The 26,030-nt window shown below is 42.9% G+C and overlaps 1 protein-coding gene across 6 annotated transcripts in view; it reads left to right on the plus strand.

The window, feature by feature from the left end:
* Window positions 1–128: 128 nt before the first annotated feature.
* The window catches only part of SEMA5A (semaphorin 5A), a 596,575-nt gene continuing 570,673 nt past the window's right edge, over window positions 129–26,030 (plus strand). For 2 of the 6 annotated variants that reach the window (XM_074987855.1, XM_074987853.1), the window contains exon 1: window positions 129–513. The gene's annotated coding sequence lies outside the window, so the exon portion shown is untranslated. Of the gene's footprint in view, window positions 514–16,866; window positions 16,972–26,030 lie in introns of those variants that run through there. The other 4 variants (XM_074987857.1, XM_074987854.1, XM_074987858.1 and 1 more) reach the window with 3 other exon arrangements.

Below are 26,030 nucleotides of genomic sequence, written 5' to 3' on the forward strand. Positions count from 1 at the left end.
AGGGCGCGCGGGCGGCCGGGCTCTAGTTTCACTCAGCCAGGGGCGGCGTGTGCAGGCGGGAGGCGGAGGGCGGCGCACCGAGCGGCCCCGCTCCCGCTCCCGCTCCCGCTCCCGCTCCCAGCCAGTCCTGCAGGGGGAGTCGGCGAGAGGCGCTTGCCAGGCACACGGCTCCGGCCGCCCGCCCGCTCCGCCCGTGCCCGGGACGCTCTCGCCTCGCCCCGCCCCACCCCGCGGGCTGCGGAGCCGCCAAGCGCGGGGAGAGCGGTGGCCGCTGTCCGGGGCGCTCTGTTCGGGACGCCCCCTCCCCGCTCTGCCCCCTGCGCCCCCGGCCCGGCGCGGGATTGCCGCCAACTTCCCAACCCGCCCGCCCGCGGAGCCTGGCGAGTGGGGGCCAGGCTGGCGCAGCCCCCGGGAGCTGCTCGCGGCGCGCCGGGCTCTGCCGTGCTCCAGCTGGGGCCGTCGGCTCGGAGCCGATCCCGAGGAGCAGCCGCAGGTGATGAAGTCTCGGCCGCGGTGAGTAAAACCCGCAGAGCTGCTCACTAGATCTGGCGCAACTTCCCGCCGCGCTCCGCTGGTGCCGGGGAGCAACGCGGGACGCTTCGGGGCAGGCTCGGGCCATCCCTGCCGGGGGCTGGCAGCGCCCTCACACCTCCCCCCGCCCCCGCCTGCCAGGTGTGCTCGGCGCTGCGGCCCCAGCCCCGGCTATCGGGAGGCGCAGCTGCTGGGGCTCAAACTTGGGCTGACCATGCCCCAGCTCAGCGCGGGGCTGTGTCGGGGGGGTGTCTGTGGTGCGGGCTGAAGCTGCCATGGGGCCGCGAGGGAGAGGGGGTGATGGGGTCCTAGGGTACCCCCCGCCCGCTGTGCGGCTCTTCCTAGGAAGCCTCGGCCCAGCAGCCGGGAAAGGGGGCCAGGCGCTGCTGGGCAGAGGAAGGGGAGAGTGGCAGATAACCGGGCGGGAGGGGGATGTTACTCAGTGCCTAGTAAAGCTCCTGATTTCCTCCCGCAGCCGGGCTGTGGCCACAGCGTGGTGGGCGCCGGGGCTCTGTGCTGGAGCGCGAGGCAGCTTCTGCTCGGGCGCTTCCTCCGCGTGGGGGGATCTTCCTGCCCTCTTTGCTTTGCTGCGTCAGGTGGGGCTGCTTGGGGCTGTGGTTTCTGGAGAGGGGAGCCGGACTCTGCTTTTGCCATAGTGGTCTGTTACCGGGAGGGGGCGCTGGAAGCGAGGGCTCTGCTCTGCTGGAGGTGCCAGGATGCTCCAGCCACGGTTTGGCGAAATCCTGGAGCGGACTGGGGTCACCATCGTGGGGACAGAGGGCAAAACTCGCAGCTGGTTCGCATTAGGCAGAACCTACCTTGTTAAGTGTCCAGCACGGATACTTAAGAGGGAGAGAAACAAGAGAGGGCAAACAGCGAGTCCACTTAGTGCTGCCGCAAAACTGGAGCTAACTCTTTAGCTAAGGTAATGAAAACTAACAGCAAAACTCCGTGTCTTTAAAACGGATGTAAACTAACTGTATTCCATTCCTTAATCTCTCCAAGTACATTCAAAACGTCCCACCTCATCCTTCTGCTGGATTTCAAATTTTGTTACAATTTAATTAAGGTAATGATCCTGAAGTAAACACCTTCAGGTGCCTCAGTCTGGAATAGATTAAATATATATTCATATAGAAAATATCTGGAGATTTTTTTTGTCAGAACTTTATTGTTTTTTAAGTGTATTGTATGTCTTCATGACAGTCAAAAAGAAATGGGTGGAGGGCAAGGGAAGCTGTCATGGAAAATTAGCTTATAAAATGTATTCTTGGACATTTACAAATAATACTAGTTGCAGCTGAGTATAATTTTTAGTATACTTGTATTATATAAATATCTGTACTTCTGGTTTGTTGTATAAACCTGTATTTTGGCAAATTTTAAAGAGCATATTTTGAGTTAATGGTCCTTAACGTGTTGAAGGAGACATCACAGTCTGTCATGTAAATCCTTTTCATTGCATGGCTGATTACCCGGAGAGTTGGTTGCCGTTACGGTTTCTCATATCAGTCTGGATGCCAAGCATGTGCACCAAGTTCACGTATTAAAAATCCTTATGATATTTTTTCATTGAGGAAAAAAGCAAATGTTCAAGTTCATTCAGTAAACCATACTCCTAGCAGTAAACAGCTTAGAGATAGAAGGATAGATTGCAATCCATAGACAGAATGGAGTATGGAGCCTTCAAGTTAACAAGTGAAAAAAGAAGCAGCAGCTATTTTTAGGATTGTAGAAGCACACTTAAAACAGTTAAAAATAGTTGAACAGATTTTTTTGAATAAACAACATTTTGTAAAGCAAAGCAAACACCGAAAATTCTTGGACTGAGTTCTTGTACAGCAGACTGCAGCCTAAAGCAAAAATCTTCAGCTCAGTTAAAAGCTCTGTAAAAACATGATTTATAAGGGGAGTGGGACTTTAATTTTAACTTGAGTAGTTGGAGTATGCCACAGTGCTTGCACAGGTAAAATGAAGATTTTTACAGATTTCTGTGTTCTTTAAGGTAGGTGGTGATATATTTTTATTGCTTTTTTTAATGATCTCACATGATTTCTCATTTTAGTGGTGCATAGCTGTGTAAAGACCCAAGGAGACCAAAGACTATTCTCTTAGGGGGATCAGATTACTCTTCTGTCCAAGAGATGGTTTAGAAATAGAAAATGTAAACTCTTGACATTAACAGAGAGGTAGCTGTCTTGGTCTGTACTCTGACAAAACAAAAGGGCAGAAAAGTAGCACTTTAAAGACAACAAAATGATTTGTTCTGTCCCATAAAAGCTCATCACTGAATAAATCATTTTGTTAGTCTTTAAGTGCTACATTTCTGTTGTTTTGTTTTCTTGATGCTAAGCTATACTTTCCCTTTAGAAATTTCCACATAGGTTACGTACATCTACACGAGAAGTCTGTGTTGATAGAAGTGTATGTTGGAAGGGATTTCCTGACGAAACTTCTATTGACGGATTGTGTCTACACACAAAAGCGGATCCAAAGAGCAATCCACTCTGTTGACCGAGAGTAGCCAGACTGCTCGGCCTTCTCTCAAAAGAATGGCTGACTGGAAGCTCTACAAACAGGGATGCCTGGTGAACTGGAAGCCCTGCCTGTCTTCAAAAGGGTCTCAGAGTGTCTACATGGCTTTTTGGTTGAAAGAAAATGGTCAAGAAAGGCGTTATACCTGAACGTGGAGAGGTCTAATGCTGCCATCGGATGGGCCAAGTTTTGTTGTCAGGCTATTGCTGAAGCACATTTAGTGTGTAAATACTCTGCAGGTTTTTCCAACGAAAGCTCTGTTTTGCTAGAAAAACCCTCTAGCGTAGATGTAGCCATCATGTTTTGAAGAGTATACTAACATCAACAGTCTATATCTTGGTTTAAATCTTCTCCATAATCCATTTTAAAACGTGCAAGTAGCAGTTTTCTGTATCAGAGGGGTAGCTGAGTTAGGCTGTATCTTCAAAAACAACAGGAAGTCCTGTGGCACCTTATGGATTAACAGATATTTTGGAGCATAAGCTTTTGTGGGCAAAGACCCACTTCATCAGATGCATGAGCAGTTTTCTGTGTACCTTGTAATATCAAAAACCTTGGATAGGTCAAGTTTATTGAGCCAATTTGTAGACGTATAGGCTGTGGTTACACTAGCAAGTTTTGCCAGCAAAACTCATGGAGTGTGCTCACACAAAATGGGATTTGTCGACAGTATCTAGACAAAATTCAGCACTTTTGCTGGTAGTGTTCTGCCTCAGAGCTGTGAGGCATATCACTGCTGTTGACACATTCTGTCAACAAAAAAGCTGTGTGAATGCTCTGGGGAGGCTGTCTCTCTACAGACAGGGCATCCATAACGATTGGTGGGCCTTTTTGCTGTGTTTCCGTGTGCCTGTTTTGTCGAGAGCAGCTGGGCAGTCGGGCTGCTCTGTCGACAGAGCCCAGAACTCTCCTGATTTGCTTTTGTGTATGGCTGCACTCTGTCAGCAGAAGTTTTGTTGGGAAAACTCTTCTTACAGTAACTTCTGTCAAGAGAGCTGTAGTGTAACCATAGCCATAGACCTGTACCATCACAAATATGTACTACTATAGCTACAATGAGCTACGTTTTCAGCTTGTTTAATCAGGTATTTATCCAAACTGGGTAATAGTTTTTTGTTATCATCATTCTCATGTAGAATTGTATGAATATTATGTTTTGAATTCTTGGGGTGTTAGTATTAAGTAATAACGTAGAAGAAACTATTGCTTCTTAATAAATAAAATTTGCAAAACATCCATTGCAAAGAGTACAACAAAAACACCCTCACAATTCCAGTTCATCATTTGGAAACTAATTACAATAAGGGAGTCAACAGATGGAATTGGAGAGTTCCTTGGAATGCACAAAGTCAGATCTTTAACTGGATTCCAATCCTTCAATCACATGGCTAACTTTAAGCCTGGGAATAGTTCTATAGATGGCAATGAGGGTATGCCAGTGTTTAAAGCTAATGTCAGAGGAGTTATGCTGATTTTGCACTGGATGTTCGACACCAATGATGAAAAACAAGCAGTCATATAGCATCTTAAAGACTACACATTTTATTTATTTAGCAATGAGCTTTCCTGGGTAAGACCACTTCACCAGATTTTCAGGACTGCTTGATTTTTGTGAAGCTGCAGACTAACGCAGCTATCGCTCTGAGACTGTACGCTAATGATAGAGTGAGGCTTGGGAGCTGCAAGTCACTCTCTAATGTGTCTCCTGTGGCTCTTTGTGTCAGATTATATTAACAACAGTGTGACTTAATTATTAATCAGTCTAAGATATTAACCAACTAGGATACTTTTCCTATGCTATTAATCAACTGTAGTTGATTAAAATAAAAATACTTGGTCAGTTATTTGGCTGTGAGAATTAATCTAAAGCTATATTTGCATATAGAGAGAGACACATACACAAAATATTTCTCATAATACTAATATGAGGCTATGTCTACACGAGAGGACAAAACCCATGGAGCATCCAGATTCCTTAGGTGTTCTGTCGCCAGTAAATTGACAGAATGCAGTACTTTTGTCTGTAGCCTTATCCCCATGAGGAATACCTCCTCCGTTGGCAGATATCTGTTAAGAGAAAGTCAGTCTGGATGTTCCTGGGGGCCTTCTGTCAACAGACAGGACTTCTGGGATGCTGAGCAGCCCTGTCTACTGTGCTTCTGGTAGGCCATTTTGCCGAGAGAGTGGCCAGGCAGTCCGTGTGCTCTCTGTTGACAGAGCAGATTGCTCTTGCGATCCACTTGGCAGTTTGTCTGCAATCTGTCAACAGAAGTTTTGTTGGAAGATATCTGCCAATTAAAAAAAAACTTCTGTTGACAAATCCCTGTAATCTAGACATAGCCTGAATATATAGTACTATAGTAAATGAAACAATGGAGTCGTGCTTCTCTTCAGTAATATTGCTAACAAATTTGGTTCCTGAAGCACTCAGATCTGAATATCTTCGATTTACACCCATAGTATATGTGAATTAGATCAAGCCAGTACCTGCAAAAGAACATTTTGTGATAAGAGTTTCAGTGTATCGAATATATAAATATTTATAATATGGTATAATAGACTTCTAAAGAGAAGCTTGATTATCATATGTGAGCTGTAAAATTATGATATATCATCTTGATGGTTATATTTTGGGCATTTTTTTCTGAAATTGCTGTCGTAGTGTCTGAGATAAATTGGTATGATAATTATAAACAAGAATCACTGAGGAATTTTTTATATTTTTGCCATAAGATGTTTGTAGGAATTGAGTCTCTTATCAGTGGTCAGTTACACTAAATTGTTGTTGAATTTAGCTTAACCAGGCTTCCTCCCTTTTCTCTGCTTGTACTTTACATTCCTTTTTGACACCAATTTGTAAAATACAGTACATACACATTTTGTCTTTCCTAATTTGTCTTTGTAAACTATAACGGACTTAAAAGAATGAATATTTTGTCAACCATATCCAAACATATGAGATTGAGCCCTCTGTGACATACACCTTTTGTCAGCTGTTCATGGTAGGCTAGTTTTAATTTCTAGCCTGCAGCATTGCATAAATAGTCTGCAAAAGACAGGTGGCAGTCTGCTATTTCGAATCCTTCCTGAAATCTTAAGAATCATGCAGCTTGAACTCTATATCCTCTGCAGGTAAAGTTGGGTTTTATGAAGAAAATAGGATGCAGCCTTTTAAGAAATTTATGCAACTCGCTGTGGGTATAGCTACAGTTTTTAGCAACAAGGCTATGTTGACAGAGGACTGTTGCTAAAAGTCAGTGTGTGTATGAAAGCTGTTTTTCAGCCCTTTTGTTACTTGTCAGGGATTCCTTCCCCACTCCACGCTTTGAGTGCAGAAAGTGGGACCCTGCAGAGACTTAAAAATACCTTGCCTATACACAGGTTTTACCTTAAAATGTTCCAAGGTCACAGATTCCCTGATAATGGGGGGTGGGGTGGGGTGGGGTAGTTTGCTGCCAGCACTCGAGTGGGAAAAGACCCTCTAACCCAGGAAGACACACTCAGGATGTCTTCCTGTGGGGTATCCCAAACTCCTAACCCTCCGTCAGGAGAGCGCTTAGACACACACAAGCACTGTAATTCAATAGCTGATAGGTTTGGTCTACGGCACAGACTCTTCTGAGGACACAGGATCAGATCAGATGCTTAAAAACAGCTGTATGCACAAAACAAGAGAAAAGTAAACTGTGGGTGGGAGAAAGATATTTCCCTGGGATTTATCTTAAAAGTTACAGGGGAAAAAAAATCAAGTCAACCAACACAAAAGCGAATACCAGGCTGCTAGTCCAACCAAATTTAAAATAACCATAACCTGACCATGTCTAATTATACATTTCTGTGGTATTTACACCTCTATGGCTGATTTTTGTGATGGTCAGGATATTTCTGATTTTTCATTCCAATTGCCTGTGAGGCCTCCCCCTCTGTCTTTGTCTCTGCTGACCACAGAGAAAAAAGCCCCCAAAGCTGCAATTGTTCTCAGTTTAAACAAAGCTACTTCACTCCCGTTGGCTTACCTGGTATTCAGGTTACCTCATGAGATTAACCCCTTCCGTGCACTCATTCATGACTGCTAAATGCTCGCCCAACAAGCAAGTTTGCTGTGACAGCAGGCCAACAAAGCAGCCTTCACATGCACACTTGCTGCTGGAAAATGTTGTCGTTCACGGGGAGGGTAGGGCAGGGATGTTAAGTTTTGTAGAGCAAGTGCAAGTGTAGATAAAGCAGAAGTAAATACATCCCTTTGTTTCTATAGATGGCTATGTTTACACTAGACGTAGCAGTTACTTGTTGAGATGGAATTTTAGCTATGCCAATTGCGTAGCTCAAATTGGCTTATCAGTGATCGACTGCTATGGCTGTCCACACAGAAGAAGGTCGACGGGAGTGTTTCTCATGTCGACATTCCTTAGTCCTTGCCACTTGCAAGAAATTCTGGGGTTCATTTTGACCCTGGAAGGCGCGGTTTTGTGCAGGTGTGAAACAAAACCCCGGCGGGTTGATCCTGAGAGGGTCAATCTTCTGTGGCAGTATAGATGCAGGCCAATGGAAAATTAGCCAGGTAGAAGCTAATTGTTGCATATGCACCCAGCACTTGTCAGAAATAATGACTGTAAATTTAATTGGAATGCAGGTTTGAAATCTCTAGGACTTTGTTTGCTAGCAGTCTGCAGTTTCAATAGAGCACCTCTTTTTGTTGTTGTCCAACATTTGAAAAAAATTCAAATCTTTCTTCCACCATATTATTTATTGTAATATTTATTTCCTAATTTGTAATGTCACCCATCACCTTAGCATTGAGAGAGTTTTACATTTATAAAAACCACTCAGTGTATGATGTATGAGGAAAAGGAATTGGATACTCCATAATAATACAAAGTTGTATTTGCACAATTAATCTTAGTTATCAAAGGAGTTCTAGTGCTAAGAAATCTACACTTGCATTCCACAGTGTGTTAGAAAGCCAAGGAACATCAGAGAAGTTATACCCCTAAGTGTAATAGTTAAATTGTTGGACATTGGCATAACCTTCTTTTGGGAAATCACTGAAAATTATTGGAGAACAAATTCTTGTTAACAACCCAAACTTTTTCTAACCACATGGTAAATAACTTAAATATTTTGAAGGGAAAAAAGATGAAAATTATTTATCTCATAAAGTTTTCAGCTTTGATGTAAAGGCTGAGCTGCATTCCCAGTTTCAAACAATTTTTAAGGGGGTTCACGGTCATTCCCAAATTTATCTTTTCACAAATCCTTAGTACAACAGAATAGACAGAATTCTTTTACATCTTTGCTTTTTCCCATTTACTGTTTCTGAAATCACTGTTTACAAACAATGAATACAGGAACTTAAGGACTTAGAACTGTTTGATCAATTTTTTGCAGAGATAGCACTCCTTTAATAGTTGGAAGAGCTGTACTTTCACAGTTTGCGTAGTTATTAAAGTAGTAAAATACATGTAGTGAGTAAATCACTTGAAGGGCATTGATAAAGCAGTTAGGTCCTCAGACTATAGTTTGTGATGTTTGAAAACCTTACTGTGCGTTAACTAGAAAATATTTGCTGCCCTCCATTTCGTTGTATCTGAGACCCTTCCTGAGGCTTTTTCTGATTGTAAGTGAACTGGGTTTTAAAATGTTTTGATCATCCAGAAAAGATAGGGCCATGGGCTATGTCTGCACCAGATAGTTTTTTAGGCAAAACTGGGGTTTTGTCAACAAAACATGCAGATAATCTACATGCAAAATACGTTTTGTTGACATACTGTATTGACAAACTGTCAACAAAAAAATGTGTAGACGCACCGGGGGCTGTTTTGTGATCAGAGTGGGTCAAAGGATCGATCTCCTTTTACGTGTCGACAGAAGATTTGTCAGAACATCTCTTCTGACTAACTTCTGTAGACTGATGCTTCCAGTGTAGATGTAGCCGTTGTGTTTAGAAAATAAATTCCCTCTAAATAGGGAGGGAGAGTTAAACTGAGACTTAATTTCTGAGTACAGCCAGGTTCAACCACAGTCAAACATATCATAAACATATTATACTTAACTGTAAAGCTTCCATAAGAAGCCTTGGATAAAGAGGTACAGTCTGGAAACAAATAATTCTAATTCATTAGAGACAGTTTTCTGGCCCACACTAATGACTCTTAAATTGTTTGATATTTTCTATTGCTGGTGACTTCTGCACAAGAAGGTGTAAGTATATGTGAATATTCAATTAGTATACATTTATTTTTCAATAAAATCATGTATATTTATATTGTTTTCAAAAGCACTTAGTGTTCATCTATCTCGTTTCTTGTTGAGGTCACTTCAGTAGGTCACCGATGAATACTTTTGAAAATCCCAACTGCACAGGATAAACAAGGGTGGCTCGTGGCAAGTTGTCCATATACCTTTTGGTTTGAAAAAGTTTGGATACTGCTGATTTTAGCTGAGGCAGTTTTAGGAGAGAGTTTACTAATAACCAGTGGATGAAGAAAAATATCACGGTTGAAGGTTGTGGTCGGTATTCTACAGGGTAAAATGGCAGTTGCATTTGTTCTGCCCAGTCAGTAAAATACTGGTTTCTTTTGACAGCTCTTTTGTTTTCTCGTTTATATGTTTGGAGTAACTGAAATTCTGATATGGATTGTACTGGAAGAATTTTGAAGATGAATGAAGACTGTAATTAAAGAAGGCTGTTTTTGGCCTCTTGACCCTGGAAAGTCCTCTCCCTCCAAGAAACATGGGATTTAGAGCTAGAAGGTGGAAGGACCAAGGAGCTGGGCAGCAACCACTGGACAAATTGCTCCCATCTGCAGGGTGCAGTTTACAGCCTCTTTTGAAAGAAGGGGTTTGACTTCAGGGCTAGAGCCAGACTGCCAATATGCAGTTAACACAGCAGAGTTAAGCCTCCACAGAATCCATGCAGTTTTGCCTGGATTTCCTAATATATTTTACTGGGTTTTCTAGTTCATTGGTCTCACTACTTTTCTCGTTGGCACAAGTCCATACTTCATGTTCAGAAGTTTACATGTGTTTTTAACTCTGTGAATGCTGACCTATAGTCTGAGGCTCATGCTTTCTCCGTTTTTTGTGTTTTTATCAGCTACAGGATAAATGAGGTTCAGTAACTAGAAAAGAAGAAATATCATCTCTCTAAGTTTGGAGTAGTGGGTTTTTGTGTGTGCTTGTTTTTTAACTTTGAGTTTATAAAAAACGCTGGATAGATACAGATTAACTTTCTTTGCTCAAAATTATGGAGAGACAGCAACCCGTCTACAGTTAATGTTGCAACTAGCTTCCATTATAAAGCCCCATTTTTGCTCTTCTATTTATAACTTTGACAGGGGAAACGATTTATCTTGAAAATTTCCTAATATAATCTGAAGGCAAAGGAAATTTTCCTCATTAGAATTTGAAGAAAGTTAATTAACTGTTCTTGAGCTATAGGCAATTAAAAACTTACTTTGGTTTGACTGTTGATTTGTATCTACTGATTCTTTGTCTTCCAGTATTGCTTTGGGAGGTTTTTAGAATGACTTCAGCAGCAGCATGATTTGTGTACTGAATGCACGTGCGAGCATGTTGCCTGTTATGCAGGCCGTGTGCATGTTAGACATGTAAGGGTCTTTTTATAGCTGACTGCTGAAAAGTTTGTTCTTTATGTCAAGTGGCAGAGGTCATATATCAAAACTGTCCCCTCTGAACACTTAAAACAAGCTTCTAGCTTTGTTGTGTAGGTATTGCATGTTGTATTTGATACAATACCTGGAAGAACCCCGTAACCTTTCACAGAGGTGATTACATTATCCTTTGAGAGTAAATTATCTCATCATTTTAGCTCATTGTTGTGATTCATCTGTGAACTGATTCTAATTTCTATACATGTATTTGTTAACTTACACAAATTAATTTCAATGCTGTCTAGCACTCTATGGCAGTATCCCTAGCCTGACCACCTGTCCCTAATTGGGTGGGGCAGTCCCAAAAAGGTGCTTGCCAGATGGCTCCTGCACTGTGAAGAATGGCTGGGCTGACTCAGTGCTTTTCTGCACCATCCTTCCCACTCCTTGCTAGCACCACTCAAAGCTGGTGTGGGTTCTTCGCTTGGGACTGAGCTAGCCCAGATCTTCCCTGAGACCTAGTAACACAAATGGTCACAAATTTCAGGCTGCTGGGTGGGACCTATAAGTGTGTGGTGCCCACAGAGCTGTGGTTGCAGGGAGAACCAGCTAGAGGGACAAGGAGAGGGCATGAGACGGCACCCCGTTCAGCAATTAAAATTTTGGCAGGAGTACCGGGGATGGCGTAACTCCTGAGTGCTATCATGTGGCACCTATGGTGGGACCTGTGCAGACCTGATAGTGGCAATGCTGTTCCCCATGGACTGCTGGCACCCCCTCCAGAAACATCACTGCCAGAGCCAGCTCTGCAGCAGTTCCCTTCCCGTGGGGTACCCCCACACCCAACACCTCATCATCCCCCCCATTACACCTTTAGTATCAGCCTCCTGGCGTGCACTTCACACACACAGCCCCAGAACCAGCTCCTCAGCACCCCTCTCTCTGAGGGCACTCCTGCAGTCATCTCCCTGTCATCCCCCCATGGAACCCAACACATGCCTCCTGCACAGTGCTGCAGAGCCAACTCTGGATCCCTGGGATCCTCCTTCTTGCACAGATCATATGTGGTGAATGCCAGAGAGTCAATGCCATTCCCATCAATTGGTTTCAGTAGCAGTCCAGACTCCACCACCTTACCATTCTCTATGGGTGGCAGGTGAGACTTGCCCTTTAGGCACTGTGCTGCCTCTGAGGCTGCCACAGGAATATCAGCCTGGAAACAAAATTTTAGCACCTGTGTCAGGAGCTGGAGAACATGGTCCCTCTCCAGGCCTCTTTCCCACCCCTATGGCAACCCTGCCTATGCTTTCTATACAGTTTGGTGAGCAGTGCAAGAGTTAATGTTGCCCTTGATTATAATTGGCATCTGAATTATCACAATTTGAAATGAATATGGCAGTTCACACCTCTGAATTTTAGTTTCAGCAAACTTGGGCAGACAATTTTAAGGTTTTCATCAGCACTGTAAAACCTGCATACTTTTTAGAAAATGAAGTATGAGCCTGGAGATTCAGATTTCTCTGGACAGTTGTGAGATAAATTTAACACCCTCTTCTTTCCAGCTAATCATTCCATCCCTTCATGCTTGGGAAAGCATTAGCTCACCGATGTTTGTCAATAGTTCATTTGGACTATTTCCTATTTGTTGCGTGAGATAAGTCATCTTAGTCATATTTGGTTTTTTTCTGCTCTCTTATTTCCTATCTTAAAACTTTTCAGACCTCAAAACAATTAATAAAAATGATTAACACTAAACGTGAATCCTTTTGCTTGCGCATATGTCCTTTTAAATAAATGAGTATGGATGTCTGTATGAAGAACAGTGATTCTCCAGTGGGATTAATCAATGCATAAAGTTAAGCATGTGACTGTTTCTGTGTAGGATCAAGGCTTAAACAGTCAGACACCTTGTGCTCTATATGTAAAGTGGGGAACACTATGTAATTTCTTCAGATTTGAAGATTTCCAGCAAATGGAAACTTGAGCATTCTAAGAATAACACTTTCACAATTACTAAAATGAACTGATCAAAGAAGGGGCGTTATTTTTCCCCCTGAAAATTCATATCGTGTATGGATTGACTTTGGCTATGTATATTTTGGGTATGAGAAGTTGGGAGCAAATGATAATGATCTCAGTGTAAGGCCCAGAGAGACCGTCAGTTCAAGTTACATAATGCGGAGCCAGACTTCATTTCTCCACCTCTGAGAAAACAATCATTTCTGTAAAAGCAATCACAGATCCAGTTCTTCCAGTCATCAGAGAGCCTGTGATCTGAAGAAGAGCTGTGAAGTGTTACGATTCAATTTGGTACAGGAACATAGTTCAAATAGACTGGAACAGCTGGCTGGACTTCCCTGTGTGAGTTGCATCCTTCATCATAGCCAATAAAGAAAAGTTACAAATTCACCTAAATTATCCGTAATCCAAAGTAGTCTTCACTTAATTACATGTTGGTTCGATATTGGTGACATTCCTAGGGATGTTATTGTAGCCTTTTTTAGTTGGTTGGCTGCCCCATGTCATGGTGTTCTATAGAAGTATTTTTTGTCTGACGTATCTGCTTGCAAACTTTTAAAACAGCTTCCTTTGCTTACACTTAACAGCAAATGTCTCAGACTGTGAAGAACAAGTCTAATTGATTTGTGTTGTTGAGTCAAAATATTGTTAAGAAGTTCAGGATACTAGAGACCCTTCTAAGGCTAAGATGCCTTTGAGTTGTACTTATTAATCTTTTGAATTCAAAGGATATGGTTGAAATTTAAACTTATATGAATAACCTCATGAAAACAGAGAAACACTAAAAAGTGGTTTAAAGTAACAGAGATTTAAAGTAGTTTTCTTAAGAAATGGAGACTTTTCCTTAGCAGATCTAGCTTTTCACTTCTCAGGTAACTGATCCTACTGAAGTTTTTCTAAATGTAACCATCAGGATTGTCTGTCACTGTGGCTTTTGGCAGGATAGAGTAGTCCCTCGAATTTTGCAAGGGTTGTGTTCCCACATACCCTTGCATAACTTGAATTTCGCATAAGATGGGGGCAGCTTTTTTCCCCTGGCAAACACACGTTCTGCAGCTGGGGAAGCAACAGGAGCTCCTTTTGAAAGGTAAGTCCTGGGGTTGGAGGCAGTTGTGGAGGGTGAAGCCTGACGGTAGGTTGTCTGGGGTGGGTTAGGGCTGCAAGGGGTCCGGGGTGGGGGGTTGGGGGGTGGAGTTGAGCTGGAGCCGCCCAGCCCTGTGGAGGGTTGAGCTGGAGCCGCATGTATGCGGGATGTGTGTGTGAGCCAGAGCTGTCGGGTGGGGTGGGTGGGGGGTTTGAACTTGGGCCGCAGGGGATTTGAACCAAGGCCCGGGGAGTTGAGCCAGGGCTAGGGGGAGCGGGATTTTGAGTTGCGCTCAACTCGTGTTAATGCGAGTTAAGCACAACTCAAAATCATGGATTTGGAGGGATTACTTTATAAATCTTCTTGAGTATTGCCATCTGTTCTTAGATTAACATTATGTTCAAATTTGAAACCCCATGAATCAAAACATGTTTGAAAAAATTTGAACAAATGACATAGTCAAGAGATTCTTAATCCACCCTTTGACTGAGTCTCTAGTCTGCATGGCAAGAAGTGCTCATGGCCAAAGATGTATACATTAAAGCACTTATAATTAAAATTCCAAAACACTGCTGCTGGCTCCATCCAAACTTTTTTTTTAAAGCCTCTCAAATCCAGATGTTTGATCAATCAAACAGCTTTTGGGCTCTAGGCTGTTTCTTCAGCATGAGCTCCTTAAAAAAAAAAAAAAAAAAAAAAAAAAAATATCCATTAGACATAGCAAAATTATATGCTCAGATTCAAACAGAGGAGTGCTGAATATACAGCATTTCCAACAGGAAGTATTGATACATTTTCTTTGAACGGATTTATCCAAAACAGTATGATATAAACTACTTCAGTTAGTACAACATGGACCAATGAAAATAGTATATTTAAAGGGAGGAAAATTTTAAAATACATTTTGCTTGTACTAAATTTTAGGAGGTAATCTATTTTAGAATATTGTTGTTTGTAGGTCAATTTGAAAGGTGTAGTTTCATTAGAACTTTAAAAAAAATGCATCCCAGCCACAGAACTATCCAAAATAAACATCTCCTCAAGCAATATATTTGCTCTGTATGACTAGGTGTTTACAGTAAGGTCTCAGAGTACACAAGGGTTCTGTTCCATGCACCCTTGCGTAACCTGGATTTTGCGTAAGTTGAGGTCTGTCTTTTTCCCCAGCAGAACACATGTTCTGCAGCCGGGAAAACAGCGGAAAGGTAAGTCCTGGAGTGGTTGGGGGGGAGGGTGGCCAGTTGGGGAGGGTTAAGCCTGACATTGGGTTCGGGCCATGGGAGGTGGGGAGGGGGTAAGGCTGGGGTGGGTTAGGGCTGCAGGGGGGAGAAGGGGTGGAGTTAAGCTGGAGCTGTGTGCAGGGTGGTGAGTCAGAGCCCTTCTCAGGCGGTGAGCCAGGATGTGGCAGGCGGTTGAACTGGAGCCAGAGCCAGGCGCGGGTGGTGAGATGGCGGGGTGTGTGTGTGAACTACGGGTGGGGGGATTTGAATTGGAGCCGCATGTGGGAGTTTAAACCGGGGCGGGAGGATGGAAACGGGGCCATGTGCGAGAGGTTTGAATTGGAGCTGCACCTGGGGGGTTTAAACTGAGATGGGGAGTGGAGGGTGAACTGGAGCCACACATGAGGGATGGTGAGCCAGAGGTGAAGGTGGCAGGTGAGCTAGGGCCGCGGCGGGGGGTTGAGCTGGAGCCAGAGCTGGGCGTGGGTGGTGAGCCGGCAGGGTGTTGAACGGGGGGTGGGGTGTTGAACAGGGGCTGCGGGTAGAGGGTTGCGGGGGAGTTGAACCAGAGCCACGTGTGGGGGATTTAAACCAGGGTGGGAGGATGGAAACGGGGCCTCATGTGAGGGGTTTGAATTGGAGCCATGTGTGTTGTGTCGGGTTAAACCAGGGCCGGGGGTGGAGGGTAAACCGGAGCCATGTGTGAGGAGTGGTGAGCCAGAGCCAGAGCTGGGGTGGGGGTGGCAGGTGAGCCAGAGCTGTGTGTGGGTGGTGAGCCGGCAGGGGGTGTTGGATGGGGACCAGGGACGTTGAGTCGGAGTCGTGTCTGAGGGGTGGTGAGCTAGAGCCAGAGGTGGGGGGTGAGCAGGAGCTATGTGCGGGTGGTGAGTGGAAGTGTGGGGGGCTGAGCCTGGGATGTGCAGAGCCAGTGGGGTTGAGCCAGGATGGGGGAGTGAGTTAAGAGCAACTGGAAAGCGCACTACAGGGTTTACAATAGGGATCAGGGTCAGTCGCGTAAGAGCAGGGTCACGTACTCCGAGTTCGCATACTCTGAGACCTTACTGTACTGTATAAAGGTAACAATAATGCAAAAAGGCCTGTAGAAGGGCTTGGTAGTAGTTCTCACATTCAAGCCAGATAACAACTAGAAATGTTGATCTGGTAACTTACAGAACAACTTCAAAAGCTGAGATGTACCATTGGCCAGATAAGCTATTTTTAACAAGTTCTAACACACTCTGTAGTGGAGTGCATCCAGCAATCTAAAATTAGCATATCCTGGATATGATACTGCTGGTGGTTCACAAGTACTAAATAGAATCAAGACCTCTGTTCAAGGCAAGTCAGAATGCACATTTACTTTTTAGTATATTATAGGTTTATGCAAAACCACATTGTAATAATTGTTACCATTTTTATGTTGCATAATAGGTATGTAATATGTTGTATTGGCATAACAATAGGACAACATCCTTATCATGAGGGATTTAAAATCATATAGCCCAGACCTGCACCCCTTGAAATCAATGACAACATTCAGTTGACTTCAGTGGGAGTAGGTGTCGATCTTAGTCTGATAATATTAATAATAATTAATGTAGGGGCAGAAATATGGTATTGTTCTTCAGTTGATTACAATGATGTTCAAGGTGTGGGCAGATTTTACTTTATAGTATTTTACACTTTATTTAAAACATCCTAATAGTGAGCTATATGCAGGATAGAGAAAAATCTTTCTGTTCCCTGAATCTAGGCATAGAAATGATTTACTTAACCAAGTTTTTAAATGGCTTGAATTACACTATTAGTCAAACAGCAGAGTTCTGTTTTTTTTAATCTTTTCTCTTCCTTGTTTTCATGAAGCAGAGAAGGTCAGCTGCTTTGGGACTCCGGGGCAGCATGTTGTTTTAAAAATTCATCAGAGTGACCCTTCAGCTGTGGAAATCAGAAGAGATTCTGTTAAAAATTGGTAATCAGTTCTAGATTATACTTTAGTATGTGTTTCAGAAAGAGGCATGAAAACTACCTGAGTGTGTGTGTGTGCTACGTATATATGAGTACATGTTTAGATACACACTGGCAGAGCCCCTGCTCTCTCATGCTATACTGTAACACTGTTTTTATACCATTATTTTTAGCATTAAAAGTGAAGAGCTTAACAATTACACTTTAGTTTTGTTAGACTAGTTATAAAAACTAAGTAACTCTTCAGGTTAAGACTTCTGGTTTAAAAATTTATGGTTTTTAATAGGGTGGAACACTTCAGTCCCATATGTTTTCAGATCTGTCTGCAGAGTTGTAAAAAGTCTGTGAGCTAAGTAGTAAAAGATAGGTTCATAAAATTCTTTTTCATATTTAATGCTTGCAAGAATTTTAATAACTATTACATTTGGGGATTTTTTAATATTAATATTTCTAGACATAGTTTAAGTGATGTTTAATACTTTCCATTAACATCACTTACTTATAAAACCTAAACTATTGCTAGCATAAAGAGCTTGGATTTTACGTTTACAGTTCATTGGTACGGCAAAAAGAAATGCGTTAATATCAAAGTAGTGATAGGAAAAGCATGTGAGATGACAGGTAGTTCATCCAGCTGTTCTGTTGCAGAGGCCCCTTTTGCTGACTTGCTGAACAGTAAGTAGCAGATTTTGGTGCCAATGAGTACAGCATTAATAGGGGTTTACTGCAGAGCAGAGGACAGAAGAAATGTGACATGAGACTGATTCACAAAAGGAAAGTAGAAATACTTTGAAGCTAGAGTTGCCAGATTTCCCTGCTGTCCCACGAGTCATCTTTTCCCTGGAAATACAGTATCATTATCAGAATGTGTATGCTTAGATCATAGTGTATTCTTAATGGGATACCCTTTTGCCTGCATGTGCCTTTTTAGAGTTGCCCTTGTGAAAAGAGAAGTGATGATAATACAGTGATAGCCAGCTGTGATAAAACAGCCAGCTCTCGTCTCCTCCTTGTGACTCAAGAGATGGGCTCACAGAATGTAGAGCTTTTCTTGGGTTTGTTTCACCCCTGAAATGCTGTGATGAAGCAATACCTTGAAGATCTCTCATCAGGGTAGATCAGGGCTACGTCCATGGAGGTGAATGGAGTATTAGAGGGAGAATAATTAAGCCCACTAGTTTGAAACGAAAGTCAGTTCTGGGTGTAATGATCTGGAGGACTGTGAGTTGGGTATTCAGGGATCTGATAACCACTGCTTCCATATTGCCCCCTAGCAGATATATCAGAGCTGCAATTCATGTACTATGGGGGACTTAGCATCACACGAAGTCCTGTACCTCGGAGACCTGATTATTAGCATGTTCAGTTACCTCTGCCTGATCCAGCCATGTTATTTAAGAAATCAGAGAGGCCCAGGAACCTGTCTGTAGCTTCACTGTTGGTACAGCAAGACCCAGCTCTCATTTCTTCGCTAGACTCCTGATTGACCCTAGGCTTTATTCCTGATCATTCCTGATCCCTGGTTAGATTCCTGACTCTGTCGTGCACCTTAAGCCTGATTCTGGTTTCTGACTCCAACTCAGACTCCTGTTCCAACTGCCAGGAGTGCTGCTCTGTCCACTATACCTGACCTCTGGTCAGACCACCTCGCAGGTGGGACCAGTGTAATCCCTGCAATGTGACTTGGTCTGGTTGTTGATGTCCTGGAGCTGGTATACAAACAAATAGGGCACTCCTAAGGGAGTTTCCTGGATTATGTTTTGTTAGAAACTCCTTTGGTGCACTTTCCCATTATCTGTATTGGCTTCTGTTGTTTCTCTGTTGCTGGATGCTTGGTGGTTGATCTAGTTCTGAGGCACCATAACACCAAAACAGAAACATTTTAATTGGTCAGTTTTTCACAAATGCCTTATAGAGCAGAAAATTAATATTTTTACTGCTTTCTCAACAGTATATCTATTCTTAAAAATAAATGTACAAGTCTAGATTTCTCAAATATACTCTTTCCAGTGAGTTTTTGGTCTAGGTTTAAAAATCTGTTATTGTGGAAGCAGAGTTTGTAAAATAGAATGTGTTGAAAAGAATTAGAATCTTTCATTCTGATTCATCATTGGAGGACGAGAGAAGGGGAAGGATAAGTTTGAGGCTAATGTACATTATTTATTCTCTAGTCACATCTAAAGCCCTATTTTGAGGATTCTGAATTCATCTTTTGAACTGTGGTCAATGTCACTCAGAGTATATTTTATTTGTTAGATGCTTGTTATACGCTTTTTATGCTCCTTGTGATATGTTGGTGCAAAGTATTTTAATATATGGTCCATTGTGTCCAAGTTCACTGTGATTGGGTTGCACCGTGCAAAGTACGTTAAAGTGATGATCCTCCTCTTGCTCACTCCCTTTTAAATAATAGACACTTCACAACATTTAGGTGCTGAGTGATGTCCTATGTGTCTCGAGAGTTTTTAAAGAATTACATTACTCATTTGTGTGGAGGAGGATTTGAACTTCTCCAAGGGCAGAAAAATTCTCCCCATTTTGCTACTAGCTTTAACACTGGTGTGATACAGGGATTTTGTTTTCCATATAAAAAGTTCCCTCCAATGTTACTTCTCACCTTTTCCACTCATCTGAGATTTTTTTCCATCCATGTGCAAAATAATTTTTATGCACACAAATGCATGTGCAAATAAGCACCACGGACAGAAACACACACCTAGCTGTGAGCTGTCTGCTAATCAGCTGGGTGGCATTTGAATTTCTCCTTAGCAGTTGCACAAATGTACAGCTTACAGGGAACACTCTGCCCTGCTGTATAGGTTTTTTTTGTTCTGTTGACAACTGCTGCATGGCATGAAATATTGAGAACAGTACCAGTTACGTAAGCTATGACATTTCAGGGTAGATTGAAAGCCAATGACTAGAATGACATTTAAAAGTGCAGGATGGGTTTAAGAACTCACTAGCATTGCTAAGCATAAGCTATGCTGGTTAAAGGCAAGTCTTTTTAAAGTGGAGGAGGGGAAAAGGGCTTCCAACACAGTTGTCTCCTAAGTCTAATATCTGGGCTGTTTTCAGAAAGCTATGTATATGTCTCTGGTTTTACAATTTCAGGATAATTTATCTCATACCATACCTATGTATCTCTGGCTTAGTCAGGAAGCTAACATTCCAAGTGTTAACCACTAGAGATAGCAATAATTAACAACACTGATTGGCTTTTAAATACACTTATTATCAACAGCAGAGTCAAATCACCCTTATCATTGAAAAGCCCTGCCACTTTTTTCTTTCTTAAATTGTACTTCAAAGGGATGAACTCTCCCAACTTTTGTATATGTGTAACAGATTTGAGGTGATTCGTATTTAGGAGAGCTGAAATATAACTGTTATAACTACCTGTCTGTGCCAGCATTACAACTTTAACATGAAAAGCTGTTGAAAATGTTTGACTATTTCAGCTGAAGTCATATGGATTATGGGAATGTTGTGCAGGTCAGCTGAGAAAACTGTACCTTACTAGAGTAGTCAACAGGCAGATGGTGGACCAAATCTGGACTACCAGATGCTTTTGAAGGACCCTAAAATGTTCTTATTGGCTGCTTAAATTGTCATAATTATTCTTCTTTATTAAGGTATTCTATGGAGTGAGGACCTTGCCTATACCTTGACTAAGAACTTTGAATTTTGACAGTAAACATAAAAACCAAATATACATTAAAAGTTGCCTGCAGAGTTCAGATTTTGGTAGTATATTGTCTATATCTTCATTCTGTAGTAAAAGTTGGGGCTAGTTAATAGAAGAGCAGCTAATAATCTGTTACTCGTTTTCTTTAAATTCTATTTCTTTATGGAATTCAAAACCTTACGTGGTCTGTGGCAAACTGCTGCAGGGAGAATGAGTGAACAAGACTAAAATGTATTTGTAAAGAAATTTACATCTGAATTTCTTTACTAAAACAGGAAAAGTAAGGGATTAAAAATAGCTCAGTGGTTGAGCCTTGGCCTGCTAAACCCAGCATTGTGAGTTCAGCCCTTGAGGGGGCCATTTAGGGATCTGGGGCAAATACATTAAAAGGGGGAAGAAAAAAAAACCTGCGAGGGATGACAATAGGTCCTGCTGTGAGTGCAGGGGACTGGACTCGATGACCTCTGAAGGTTCCTTCCAGCTCTGTGAGATAGATGTATCTCCATATATTTGTTTGTAGTGCATTAGCCTGATGAGATAACGTGTGTGTGTGTGTGTGTGTGTGTGTGTGTGTGTGTGTTCAAATATGTAGCAATGGCTATAGAACAAGGGATAGTTGCTGGAAAGATGTCTGATTTATTATTTTTTTTCCATGTTTTTAAAGACAGCATGCTCTCCAGGCTGCTGGAGAAGATTGCTTTCAGGGTTAATTAAGGTGAGATGGATACATTAGCAAATTAGAGAGTTAATGATAAATTAAAAAGGGAGTAGGATGATTTTAGTGGTTTTTGTATCGATTTTGTAGTTTAGAGATGATGGGTGCTCCCACCCTTCACAGCATATATCTGAAAAATGTGAAAGCTGGGCGTGCTGACAGAAGCCAGCTTTCAGTAACACTTAACAGTCTAGTGGTATGGAACAGACCCCGGGCCACTTTAATAGCCTTGTCACTGATAGAATCCATGCTCAGGAAAGGTGATCTGGAAGCACTCATTTAGGTTTTATAAATGAGAAATAAAAAGCCATAGTTCAATATTTAAAAAAAAAAGTTTTTTATTTAAAACATCAAATGTATACAGTATTTAAAAAACCTGTAAAACATACAGCTTTCTACAGTCCATATGTAATAAAGTGTCAGAAGGGAAAACATCTAAATCAGAAATTATAGTTGGAAAACATTACCCATCATTGTTAGAGAAGCCATAATTGTGTATGTTAATGACATAATGGGTATTTAAATGGAGAACATTTTCACCAGTTAGGGTGACCAGAGATCCTGATTTTAAAGGGATAATCCCAATATCCAGGGCTTTGTCTTATGTGGGGCTCTCACCTCCTGTTTCAAGTTTTCACACTTGGTCTCTGGTCATTCTATCACTAACATGTTTGTAAATTGTGGTTTTCTGAATTTAAACAGATTTTATGTAGGTGATCTCTTTAGTTTGTCTTGTTTGACCTCTAGAATGCTCTTGGTTCCTAAACCTATTTTTTGTTCTCCTGAGAGGAAATGTTCAGTACAGTCTGCAACAATATAATGCTAACAACAGGTGTTGAGCATTCAGTTGCCCACATAGCTTGCTAAAAAAGTACCTCTTTCAGCAATGTTTTTCATCTGATACAATACATGTAGCACCATACAGTGTTGTATGATGTAATTTGCTTAGGGGTAGCGATTTTCACGCAGAAATCATAAATGCTTTAAGGCTGATTAATTGAAAAACATGTAGAGTGCTAGTTAAAATACCATATACCTTAGTGGGCTGTAAAGAGAAGGTCAAGGTCAGTGGTCAGGAAGTAGAAATGAGTTGTGAGATGGATTTGAAGTGAATCAGTAAGGGGCAGGGAGGCTGTCCAGGATGTGTGGGAAAAGGATTTACTGATCCTTTTATTATATGTTCTGGCTGCTTGTGATAACAGGAGACTGGACTTTATGATCCAGGAGATCTTGTCCAGTCTTAGGTCCTCTGTCCTATACAAAAAAACAGAGCAAAACAAAACAAACAAAAAACCCAAACAAAATAAAAACCCCTAATATTAATTTGGCATAAGAGAAGAGGTCAAGAAAAAGCAGAGAGAACTTCAGATAGCTGTCATGGAAACGAGGTGGCCAATCCAGGAAGAATGTTGAAGACCTGGAAGGAGATTTTATAAAGGACTTGATTGAAATGAAAATTTCAAAAGCTGGGCGTGACATACTGGTTGTGGTAGGGTTAGTCAATTATTTTTGTCAACATCCACGTTTCTTTGTCAAGGTCTGGAGTTGCCCGTGCCCCTGTTCAACAAACAAATACAATACTGCATAATGTTCATGGGCTATGGCTTATGTATTTAGTGTAAATAAAATCAAACCACCATATAACATAAAAATAACCTCCAAGAAAGATGGAATACGTTGCATCTGAGTCTCTGAGGAAGTACATAGATAAAACATTAAACAGATGTAAATATTAGCATTAAAACATTTTCAGAAAACTGTTTTAAATTTTAGATTTATTTGCATTTACAAGGAGTGTTAAATTTTTATTTTATCAAATAAAATTGTCGTAAACATGTAACCACTTGATTACCCACCATCAGGGCCATCCTTAGGATTTATGGGGCCCTGTGCAGTACTATTAAACTGATTCTCCCATGTCATGTGCCAGTGTGGGGAATGAGGGTGGATGATGATACTTTCGGGATGTGATTTTTATAATCTTCAGGAATACACGAATAAAATATCTTTAAAGTAAATATTAAACTAAAGTCCTGTTGACTAATACAGTAAATTCAGAAACTGACAATATATACCCAGGGTTGGCAAATGCCTATGAAATGGCTTCATTATCATTTGAATGGCTCTTTCACAGGTTCAGTGTTCTGCTGGTAGCTCTGGCAAGCTTTTTCACTGTTAACTAGATCCTCTCTAGAGAAAGCAGAGCTGCAGAACAAAGATAGGAGGAGATGAATAGGTAGACACTAAGACCCAGTGGTGCCCCAAATTTCTGGGACCTCTGCACAGCTGTGTATTCTGCATATGGGTAAGCACAGCCCTCCCCATCACCCAGCTCTCTGTCAGCCCTCCACCCCCCATTGTCCCTCCCAGCTTAGAGTTACCATATTTCAAGTTGCCAGGATACTGCTTTCAGGAGGAGTTCAGTTGGGGAGAGCTCTGGGGGCATTTGGGGACATGGGAGGGATGTGTGTGCCCACAGGAGAGGGGCTTGGGGGTGTGCTGTAGAAGGTACCTACAGCCTCACTCTCTAGGGGAGGGGAAGTATATTGCTCTCTGTCATGGTAGCAAGGTGGCTAGTGCAGGACCAGGACGCACCGCCGGCTCATCATTCAGCTCCTGCCTGCGGACCTCTTCACTTCCCAGGGTGTGGAGCAGAAGCCTGGCGCTGTGAGGCCCTGCAGCAGAGCAGGCAGCTGGCTAAGATGCACTTGGCAGCTCTTCTTACGTGATGGGCTGGGTGGCCCAGCTCCTCCCAACCCTCCAGTCACTCACCAGCTCCCCGCTTGACTCACCAGGAAAGGCGCCCACTGTCTTATTGAGCCCAGGTACCAGCACTTACTGATTCATGTACATGGCCCATTTGTCTCATTCCTGTACTTTTGCCAGCTGGCAGGGCTGCAGCTACACCAGTAGCCACCTCGAGGAGACACTGTGCACTGCAGTTTGTCCCAGCTACTTGCCCCTTGCTGGGGTGACCTGCACTGGGTAGTGGGCATAGCCTCTTATGTCTCCTGCCTGGCTTGTCTTCAGTCCATTTGATCATTATGGTCCACTCCAAAAGCGTTTCACGTGCTGTACACCTTTTGAATGCTCCTGTGCTAGCGCGTCAGAAGAGTGATTTTATTTTCCCTTTTCGTTGTGTTATAAATCACTGACCCTGCAATGAAGTCAGCAGGCACTGAGTCCCAGCTTTGTCTTTTGTAGCATTTGGGACTTTGTTTGATGAGTGACAGAGTGTTTGTGCTTTTTTGTAAGTCCTTCAGGAAGTGCTCCACAATATTGCCCTCTACTGTTTGGCTCATTCAGTTATGGGACATACTAGTCTGCCTCAAGCTTTGTGGAAACTTAATAGGGTGGCTTGCCCATGGGCCGGGGAGCCTGGAACTCAGCTAGCTCTGATTACAAGATGAGCTGTGCCTGAGAGGAAACAGGTGATTCTTTTCCAGCAGCAGGAAGCTGTGGTTTGTGTGGTGGGGGGGTTGGGGGGGGGACGGACTGGACACAGATACATCCACCGAATACAAAACAATATCCATGTGGTTGGCCCCATCTCATCCTTCTTTGTGTGAACTTACTCTGACAAGGTAAGGCTGGGAGGGGGTGAGAACAAGAGGGCTGGCAAACAAGCAGAGGATGAGCAGCTGGGGAGGAAGCTGCCCTGGGGCCAACTGGGGCCAGCTGGTCCCACTTAAGCCTGCTTTTAAAAGAACCCTTTGCCCAGTAGGATGGGGTGGGGGGAGAGGAGAGTGATAGAAGAGGTGATAGAGGAGAGGATAGAGAATGAGAGGCCAGAAGCAAAAGGAGTTTCTCTAGAGGCACCAAGAAGAGGAGAGGAGTGCTCAGCCGCAAGGGGCTAAGGCCCCTGCCCAGGAGGCCCTGAGATTCGGTGTAAGACCAAGCAGACTGATTGCACAGGAGGGAGAACGTGTTGCTGCCGCCACTGTCACTACTTGGAGGAGGTACGGGGAGGGGAGGAATCGTCTGGCCCAGGGAAGAGTTGCTGTGCTCATAACGAGGGGAGCCCTCCCCCACCACTGGCAGCCACAGAGGGTCCCTGGGCCGGAACCCGGAATGAGTGGGTGGGGCCCAGGTTCCCCCCAGAGCACCATCTTCCCTCCCTCCACTGTTGCAAGGGCAACGCTATTCCAGCTGTGGGGTTAGTAGACTAAACAGAGGCCCAGAGCCCAGGAACGAGGCTAGCCTTGCCAGATTACATTCTCTTCCTGGTGTGAACTTACACATATGGTGTGGGGGGGGGGGGGTGAGGGGGGAATGCTGCATGGAGGAAGCTATTTTGTGAAGCATGCTGCCTCCCCATTCCTCTGCGACCTCACACACAGTACAAACAAGGTTTTGCTGGAGAGGGCAGAATGGCGTGCTCTGCAGAAAGACATCCTACCTGTGCAATAATAGATGAAACAATGTCTGGATCTATATGACATGTCCCTGGGGATGTGCCATACAAAACCAGGACTGTCTGGCTTAAAAGAGGCTAAATGACCTGACTAAACCTGTGGTTGAGAAAAATAGTTGGGACTACCAGTGACCTGGTGGTAAAGTAGGGCAGCTCCAAAAACAGAAAATTTCATTGAGCTGGAGCTGATGAAAGACTGTGTGATTGTTTTGGGACTTTTGAATTCTGTTCTTGACAAACTCTGCT

The sequence above is a fragment of the Carettochelys insculpta genome, chromosome 2, assembly GCF_033958435.1.
Source record: "Carettochelys insculpta isolate YL-2023 chromosome 2, ASM3395843v1, whole genome shotgun sequence".
Lineage (NCBI taxonomy): Eukaryota > Metazoa > Chordata > Testudines > Carettochelyidae > Carettochelys > Carettochelys insculpta.